The 9,220-nt window shown below is 42.1% G+C and overlaps 1 protein-coding gene and 1 pseudogene across 6 annotated transcripts in view; one reads left to right on the top strand and one right to left on the bottom strand.

Moving 5' to 3' along the window:
• The window catches only part of LOC102255310, a 4,573-nt pseudogene extending 2,494 nt beyond the window's left edge, over window positions 1–2,079 (bottom strand).
• The window catches only part of CUL2 (cullin 2), a 167,310-nt gene that overhangs the window by 81,106 nt on the left and 76,984 nt on the right, over window positions 1–9,220 (top strand). The gene's annotated exons all lie outside the window — the stretch shown is intronic.

The following is a 9,220-nucleotide window of genomic DNA, read 5'->3' as shown; positions in this document are numbered from 1 at the left end:
GTGCATGATTGCATGATGGGGCGGCGCCCCAACTCCCCAATCGGCCCTGCTCTGAGCCCGACCAGGGGCTGCACCTAGGCTGCCCTCTGGCCCTCTGCCACCCGGGAGCAGGCCTAAGCCAGCAGGTCATTATCTCCAGAGGGGTCCCAGACTGCGAGAGGGCACAGGCTGGGCTGGGGGAACCCCCCCCCCCCCGCCCCCCGAGTGCACAAATTTTTGTGCACCGGGCCTCTAGTCCTATATAATAAAAGGGTAATATGCAAATAGACCAATGGTAGAACAACCGAACAACCAATCAAAGCGTAATATGCTAATGATATGCTAAGGCTGCTCAACCGCTCATTATGACGTGCACTGACCACCAGGGGGCAGATGCTCTGACCAGTAGGTTAGCCTGCTGCTGGGGTCCGGCCAATCGGGATTGAGCGAGATGGGCTGGACATGCCCTGGAGCCCTCCCGCAGTCCCTCCCCGGCCTGATTGTGCACCGGTGGTGTCCCTCAGCCTGGCCTGCACCCTCTCACAATCCGGGAAGCCCTGAGGGATGTTGGAGAGCCGGTTTCAGCCCGATCCCGCAGGCCACTCCCCTTGGGAAGGTGCCAGACGCAGGGCTCATGGCTGGAGAGCACTGCTGCGGCAGTGCGAGCCTCTCCTGATCGGGATTGATTGGGCACAAGCCTGCAGCAGGCACAGTGGGGCAGGGATGAGCGGGAGTGGCAGGTAGTAGCTGCAGGCAGTGTTGGACTGTGGGTTTTGGCCCATTCCCTGCAGGCCACCCAGAGAGACCCCACCCGTGCACGAATTCGTGCACCAGGCCTCTGGTTTTATTTACAGTTATGCACATCTATTTATGAATGGGAGAGCCTGTAATATTCTTTTTCATAATGTCTTTGGGTTTGGTATCAGGCTTATAATTATAGGCCAGTGGTCGGCAAACCGCGGCTCGCGAGCCACATGCGGCTCTTTGGCCCCGTGGCATGGGCCATGAAGTTTCAATCGCACTGTATGTGCGTGCCTGCACGTGGTATTTTGTGGAAGAGCCACACTCAAGGGGCCAGTTTGCCGACCACTGTTATAGGCTGTATTAGGGCATGTTTTCTCTTTTTCTTTTAAATAAAAGAGTTTGTATGAAATTTGAATGATCAATTTTTTTATGTTTAGTAAAATTCCTTTCCAAACCATCTGGACCTAGGGTTTCTTTGTAAGAAGGTTAAAAAAAAATTAGTATCTTTAACTCTGCTGCAGGTTTTTCTATAGTGTTAAGACTAGTCAAATTTATATTTCTTCTTAAATCTGTTGTGAATTATTTTTTCAAAATTGTTGGAAAGTCATTTTCTATTTGAAGTAACTTTAGATTTATAGAAGAATTGCAAAGCTAGTACAGAGAGTCTCTGCACTCCTTCACTCTGCTTCTCTACTATCACCATCTTATAACCCAAGGTATGTTTGTGAACATTAGTGTAATACAATGAACTAAATGACAGACTTTACTTGCATTTTCCCAGATTTTTCTCTGATGTAATTATTTTGTCCCAGGAATCAATCCAAGTCACTACATTGCATTTAACTATCATGTGTGTCTTGTCTCTTCTACTCTGTGAGAATTTATTCTTTTCTTCTTTTTTTAAGTTATAGTTGATATTCAATATTATTTTATACTAGAGGCCTGGTGCATGAAAATCATGCACTCGGGGGGGGGGGGGGGTATATCTCAGCCCATCCTGCACCCTCTAGTAGTTCAGGAGCCCTCGGGGGATGTCTCAGACATCCTTAGTACTGCTGTGGAGGTGGGAGAGGCTCTTGCCACCGCCGCTGCGCTCGCCAGCTGTGAGCCTGGCTCAGGGCTTCTGGTTGAGTGGCGCTCCTCCTGTGGGAGTGCGCTGACCACCAGGGGACAGCTCCTGGGTTGAGCATCTGTCCCTGGTGGTCAGTGTGTGTCATAATGACCGGTCATTCCGCTGTCCGATTTGCATATTAGGCTTTTATTATATAGGATTAGTTTAGGTATATGGCATAGTAGTTAGACATTTCATATAATTTACAAAGTGATCCTCTGATAAGTCTAATACCTACCTGGCATCATACATAGTTATTACAATATGATTGACTGTTTTCCTTTAACTGTACTTTACATACCTATGACTGCTTTGTAATTGTCAATTTGTAGTACTTAATACCTTCCTCCCCTGTTTTTCCTTTTTATTGAATTTATTGGGGTGACACAGGTTAACAAAATTATATAGGTTTCAGGTGCACAATTCTACCACGTACCATCTGTACACTGTATTTTATTGTGTGTTCACCACTTCAAGTCAAGTCTCTGAATTCCTGCCCTTTTTCACTTACCCCCTAACCCCCTTCCATCTGGCAATGATCAGTTTGTTCTCTGTGTCTATGATTCTGTTTCTGTTTTGTTAGTTTATTTTGTTCTTTAAATTCCACATATATGTGGAATCACATGGTATTTTTCTTTTTTGGTCTGACTTATCTCACTTAGTATAAATACCCTCTAGGTCCATCCATATTGTTTCAAATGTTAAGATTTCCTTTTTTTTATGGCCAAGTAATATTTCCTACCACAACTTCTTTTAAAAAAATATATATATTTTGATTTTTTACAGAGAGGAAGGGAGAGGGATAGAGAGTTAGAAACATCGATGAGAGAGAACATCGATCAATCAGCTGCCTCCCGCACACCCCCTACTCAGGATGTGCCCGCAACCAAGGTACATGCCCTTGACCGGAATAGAACCTGGGACCCTTCAGTTCGCAGGCTGACGCTCTATCCACTGAGCCAAACTGGTCAGGGCCTACCACAACTTCTTATTCAGTCATCCATTGATGGGCAGTTAGGTTGCTTCCATATCTTGGGTATTGTAAATAATCTGATTCCATGTGCACTTGAAAAGAATGTATATTCTACTCTGGCCAGGTAGCTCAGTTGGTTAGAGCATTGTCTCAATACACCAAGGTTCTGGGTTTGATCCCTGTCAGGGCACTTAAAGAATCAACCAATAAATGCATAAATAAGTGGAATAACAAATCACCTTTTCTCTGCCTTCCTCTCTCTCTCTCTAAAAATCAATAAATACAATTTAAAATTTTTTTTTAATTTTAAAAAATAGACTTTAAAACAATGGCTATAACAGAAAAAATTGTTAAAAATTTTTAAAAATAGACTTTAAAACAATGGCTATAACAGAAAAAATTGTTAAAAATTTTTAAAAATAGACTTTAAAACAATGGCTATAACAGAAAAAATTGTTAAAAATTTTTAAAAATAGACTTTAAAACAATGGCTATAACAGAAAAAATTGTTAAAAATTTTTAAAAATCCCCCCCCGCCCCCCGAGTGCACAAATTTTTGTGCACCGGGCCTCTAGTCCTATATAATAAAAGGGTAATATGCAAATAGACCAATGGTAGAACAACCGAACAACCAATCAAAGCGTAATATGCTAATGATATGCTAAGGCTGCTCAACCGCTCATTATGACGTGCACTGACCACCAGGGGGCAGATGCTCTGACCAGTAGGTTAGCCTGCTGCTGGGGTCCGGCCAATCGGGATTGAGCGAGATGGGCTGGACATGCCCTGGAGCCCTCCCGCAGTCCCTCCCCGGCCTGATTGTGCACCGGTGGTGTCCCTCAGCCTGGCCTGCACCCTCTCACAATCCGGGAAGCCCTGAGGGATGTTGGAGAGCCGGTTTCAGCCCGATCCCGCAGGCCACTCCCCTTGGGAAGGTGCCAGACGCAGGGCTCATGGCTGGAGAGCACTGCTGCGGCAGTGCGAGCCTCTCCTGATCGGGATTGATTGGGCACAAGCCTGCAGCAGGCACAGTGGGGCAGGGATGAGCGGGAGTGGCAGGTAGTAGCTGCAGGCAGTGTTGGACTGTGGGTTTTGGCCCATTCCCTGCAGGCCACCCAGAGAGACCCCACCCGTGCACGAATTCGTGCACCAGGCCTCTGGTTTTATTTACAGTTATGCACATCTATTTATGAATGGGAGAGCCTGTAATATTCTTTTTCATAATGTCTTTGGGTTTGGTATCAGGCTTATAATTATAGGCCAGTGGTCGGCAAACCGCGGCTCGCGAGCCACATGCGGCTCTTTGGCCCCGTGGCATGGGCCATGAAGTTTCAATCGCACTGTATGTGCGTGCCTGCACGTGGTATTTTGTGGAAGAGCCACACTCAAGGGGCCAGTTTGCCGACCACTGTTATAGGCTGTATTAGGGCATGTTTTCTCTTTTTCTTTTAAATAAAAGAGTTTGTATGAAATTTGAATGATCAATTTTTTTATGTTTAGTAAAATTCCTTTCCAAACCATCTGGACCTAGGGTTTCTTTGTAAGAAGGTTAAAAAAAAATTAGTATCTTTAACTCTGCTGCAGGTTTTTCTATAGTGTTAAGACTAGTCAAATTTATATTTCTTCTTAAATCTGTTGTGAATTATTTTTTCAAAATTGTTGGAAAGTCATTTTCTATTTGAAGTAACTTTAGATTTATAGAAGAATTGCAAAGCTAGTACAGAGAGTCTCTGCACTCCTTCACTCTGCTTCTCTACTATCACCATCTTATAACCCAAGGTATGTTTGTGAACATTAGTGTAATACAATGAACTAAATGACAGACTTTACTTGCATTTTCCCAGATTTTTCTCTGATGTAATTATTTTGTCCCAGGAATCAATCCAAGTCACTACATTGCATTTAACTATCATGTGTGTCTTGTCTCTTCTACTCTGTGAGAATTTATTCTTTTCTTCTTTTTTTAAGTTATAGTTGATATTCAATATTATTTTATACTAGAGGCCTGGTGCATGAAAATCATGCACTCGGGGGGGGGGGGGTGTATATCTCAGCCCATCCTGCACCCTCTAGTAGTTCAGGAGCCCTCGGGGGATGTCTCAGACATCCTTAGTACTGCTGTGGAGGTGGGAGAGGCTCTTGCCACCGCCGCTGCGCTCGCCAGCTGTGAGCCTGGCTCAGGGCTTCTGGTTGAGTGGCGCTCCTCCTGTGGGAGTGCGCTGACCACCAGGGGACAGCTCCTGGGTTGAGCATCTGTCCCTGGTGGTCAGTGTGTGTCATAATGACCGGTCATTCCGCTGTCCGATTTGCATATTAGGCTTTTATTATATAGGATTAGTTTAGGTATATGGCATAGTAGTTAGACATTTCATATAATTTACAAAGTGATCCTCTGATAAGTCTAATACCTACCTGGCATCATACATAGTTATTACAATATGATTGACTGTTTTCCTTTAACTGTACTTTACATACCTATGACTGCTTTGTAATTGTCAATTTGTAGTACTTAATACCTTCCTCCCCTGTTTTTCCTTTTTATTGAATTTATTGGGGTGACACAGGTTAACAAAATTATATAGGTTTCAGGTGCACAATTCTACCACGTACCATCTGTACACTGTATTTTATTGTGTGTTCACCACTTCAAGTCAAGTCTCTGAATTCCTGCCCTTTTTCACTTACCCCCTAACCCCCTTCCATCTGGCAATGATCAGTTTGTTCTCTGTGTCTATGATTCTGTTTCTGTTTTGTTAGTTTATTTTGTTCTTTAAATTCCACATATATGTGGAATCACATGGTATTTTTCTTTTTTGGTCTGACTTATCTCACTTAGTATAAATACCCTCTAGGTCCATCCATATTGTTTCAAATGTTAAGATTTCCTTTTTTTTATGGCCAAGTAATATTTCCTACCACAACTTCTTTTAAAAAAATATATATATTTTGATTTTTTACAGAGAGGAAGGGAGAGGGATAGAGAGTTAGAAACATCGATGAGAGAGAAACATCGATCAGCTGCCTCCCGCACACCCCCTACTCAGGATGTGCCCGCAACCAAGGTACATGCCCTTGACCGGAATAGAACCTGGGACCCTTCAGTTCGCAGGCTGACGCTCTATCCACTGAGCCAAACTGGTCAGGGCCTACCACAACTTCTTATTCAGTCATCCATTGATGGGCAGTTAGGTTGCTTCCATATCTTGGGTATTGTAAATAATCTGATTCCATGTGCACTTGAAAAGAATGTATATTCTACTCTGGCCAGGTAGCTCAGTTGGTTAGAGCATTGTCTCAATACACCAAGGTTCTGGGTTTGATCCCTGTCAGGGCACTTAAAGAATCAACCAATAAATGCATAAATAAGTGGAATAACAAATCACCTTTTCTCTGCCTTCCTCTCTCTCTCTCTAAAAATCAATAAATACAATTTAAAATTTTTTTTTAATTTTAAAAAATAGACTTTAAAACAATGGCTATAACAGAAAAAATTGTTAAAAATTTTTAAAAATAGACTTTAAAACAATGGCTATATCTTGTGCTGCTTTGGCATGAAGTACTTTAAAAATATCAATTAAATTAATCTTGTCTAATGTGTCATTTAAGGGCACTCTTTCCTTGTTGATTTCATGTCTGAAAATTCTATCCAGTCATGACAATAGGGTGTTAAAGTCCCCTATTATGACTGTAGTACTGTCAATCCCTCCCTTTATCTACTTCAATATTTGCTTTATATATTTAGGTGCTCCTGTGTTGGGTACATAAATGTTTATAAGGTTATATCCATTATGAACTGTCCTTTTTTTAACTCTTGTTATAGCCATTGTTTTAAAGTCTGTTTTGTCTGATATAAGTATTGCTACCCCATCCTTTTTGCTTCCATTTGCATGAAATATCTTTTCCATCCATTTACTTTGTCTGTGTATGTCTTTAGATCTGAAGTTGAATCTCTTAATAGACAGCATATGTAAGCATCTTGTTTTCTTAACCATTCAGCCACTTGTGTCTTTGGTTGGAGGTACATAGTTATTGCCAGTTTATTATCGATATTTATGTGTTTATTCTCCTCTCCCCCACCCCCCTACTTCTTAAAGACGTCCCTAACATTTCCTGTAATACTGGTTGGTGGTGATATACATCTTTAGCTTTTTTTTTTTTTCTGGGAAGTTCTTTGACTCCCCTTTCATTTTAAATTATAGTCTTGCTGGGTAGAATAGTCTTGGTTGTAGTTCCTTTCCTTTCATTACTTTGAATATTTCCTGCCAGTTCCTTCTGGCTTGAAAAGTTTCTGTTTAGAAATCAACTGACAGACAATCTTATGGTAGCTCCCTTGTAGACAAATAACTGCTTTTCTCTTGCTGCTTTGAAAATTCTCTCTTTGTCTTTAAGTTTTGGCATTTTAATTGTGATGTGTCTTGGTGTGGGCCTCTGGGTTCATCTTGTTTGGACTCTCTGTGCTTTCTGGACTTGCATGTCTATTTCCTTCATCAGGTTAGGAAAGTTTTTGGTCATTATTTATTCAAATATTTTTCTCCCTGACCCCTGCCCCCAAATTAATTTTTAGAGAGAGTAGAAAGGAGGTATGGAGGGAGTGAGGCAAGAGAGAGAGAGAGAGAGAGAGAAAGAGAAACAGAAACATTGACATGAGAGAAACACATCAATTGGTTGCCTCCGGGGAATGGAACCTGCAACCTAGGTACATACCCTTGACTGGAAATCAAACCCATGACTCTTTGGTGTATGGGCTAACACTTTAACCACTAAGCCACACCAGCCAGGGCTCACACATTTTTCAGCCCCTTGCTTTCTCTTCACCTTCTGGTACCCCTCTGATGTGGATATTCTTATGCTGGATGTTGTCCCAGAAGTCCCTTAAACTATTCTCATTTATTTGGATACTTTTTCTTTTTGCTCTTCTGATTGGATGTTTTCTGCTACCTCGTCTTCCAAATATGGATTCAGTCCTTTGCTTCATCTAATCTGCTGTTGATACCTTCTAATATATTCATTTCAGTAATTGTGTTCTTTAAGTTTCCATGTCTTTTTATGCTTATTACCTATTTGTTAAATTTAACAAGTTCCCTGAGCATCCTTTATAACCACAGTTTTGAACTCTTATCTGTTAGATTGCTTGCCTCCATTTCATTTTTTTGTTTCTGGAGTTTTCTCCTATTCTTTCATTTACGACATGTTTCTTTGTCTTTTCATTTTGGCTGCCTCTCTGTGTTTGTTTTGTAATTAAGTAGATCTGCTATATTTCCTGATATTGGTAGTGGCCTTATGTACTAGGTGTCCTGAGGGGCCTAGTGGCACAGTCTACCTGGTGCTTCACTAGTGTCCCTTATGTGGGTTGCGTGTGCCTTCCTATTGTAGTGGAGCCTTGTCAGCATGTCAGTGAGTGGGATTTACCCTCAGGCTGACTGACTGGCTGTGAGTACTGGCGATGCATGACCACAACCTAGGACAGTGATGGCGAACCTATGACACGCGTGTCAGAGGTGACACACGAACTCATTTTTTTGGTTGATTTTTCTTTGTTAAATGGCATTTAAATATATAAAATAAATATCAAAAATATAAATCTTTGTTTTACTATGGTTGCAAGTATCAAAAAATTTCTATATGTGACATGGCACCAGAGTTAAGTTAGGGTTTTTCAAAATGCTGACACGCCGAGCTCAAAAGGTTCGCCATCACTGACCTAGGAGCTGTTATTAAGGGGATTACTCGATAGAGTGGGATTTGTTCCAGCAGGCTCTGGTGCCTTTCAAGACCCTTCTTTGGGTGTGTTACTTGTGGAGTTATTCAGATGGTGCTCTGTTGTGGTATGAAGTCAACCACTGGATGTGTTGGTTCTGGGTCCTCTGGTGCAGGCCAAGGTCAGCCACTGCCTGTGATTGCCCCTGCACTACCTGGTAGAAGCTATAAAGTTATCTGTGGTTGATAGCTGCCTGTGCTACAAAACCAAGGCCGGGTGCCACTTTTACTGGGCTTGGAACTATTCAGTAAAGGACACCCGAGGCCTGCCACTGCCTGCAGGTTGTCTACTAGGTGTACCGGTTAATAATGGTGGATTTTGTTATCAAAGAAAACATGATAATTTCAAGAGAAAGATCAAAAGTGCTTTATTCAAAGTAATGTCCATCATTAGCTACACATTTCCCCCATATTTCAGGTAATTTGTGGATACCGTCCCAATAGAACTTTTCTTGTTTTGAGGCAAACCATTCAGGGACTCAATTTTCCACTTCTTCGTACGTTTTGAAGTGCTGCTCAGAAATTGTGTGTGCCATAGATTGGAACAAGTGGTAATCTGAAGGAGCAAGGTCTGGTGAATACGGCGGGCGGGTTAATACTTCCCAGGCAAGATCTTTTAACATGTCTTTAACTGGTTTTGAAGTGTGTGATGGTGC

The sequence above is a fragment of the Myotis brandtii genome, unplaced genomic scaffold (assembly GCF_000412655.1).
Source record: "Myotis brandtii unplaced genomic scaffold, ASM41265v1 scaffold41, whole genome shotgun sequence".
Taxonomy (NCBI): domain Eukaryota; kingdom Metazoa; phylum Chordata; class Mammalia; order Chiroptera; family Vespertilionidae; genus Myotis; species Myotis brandtii.
The sequence above is the reverse complement of the archived record's forward strand: the minus strand, read 5'-3'. Positions and strand labels throughout refer to the sequence as shown.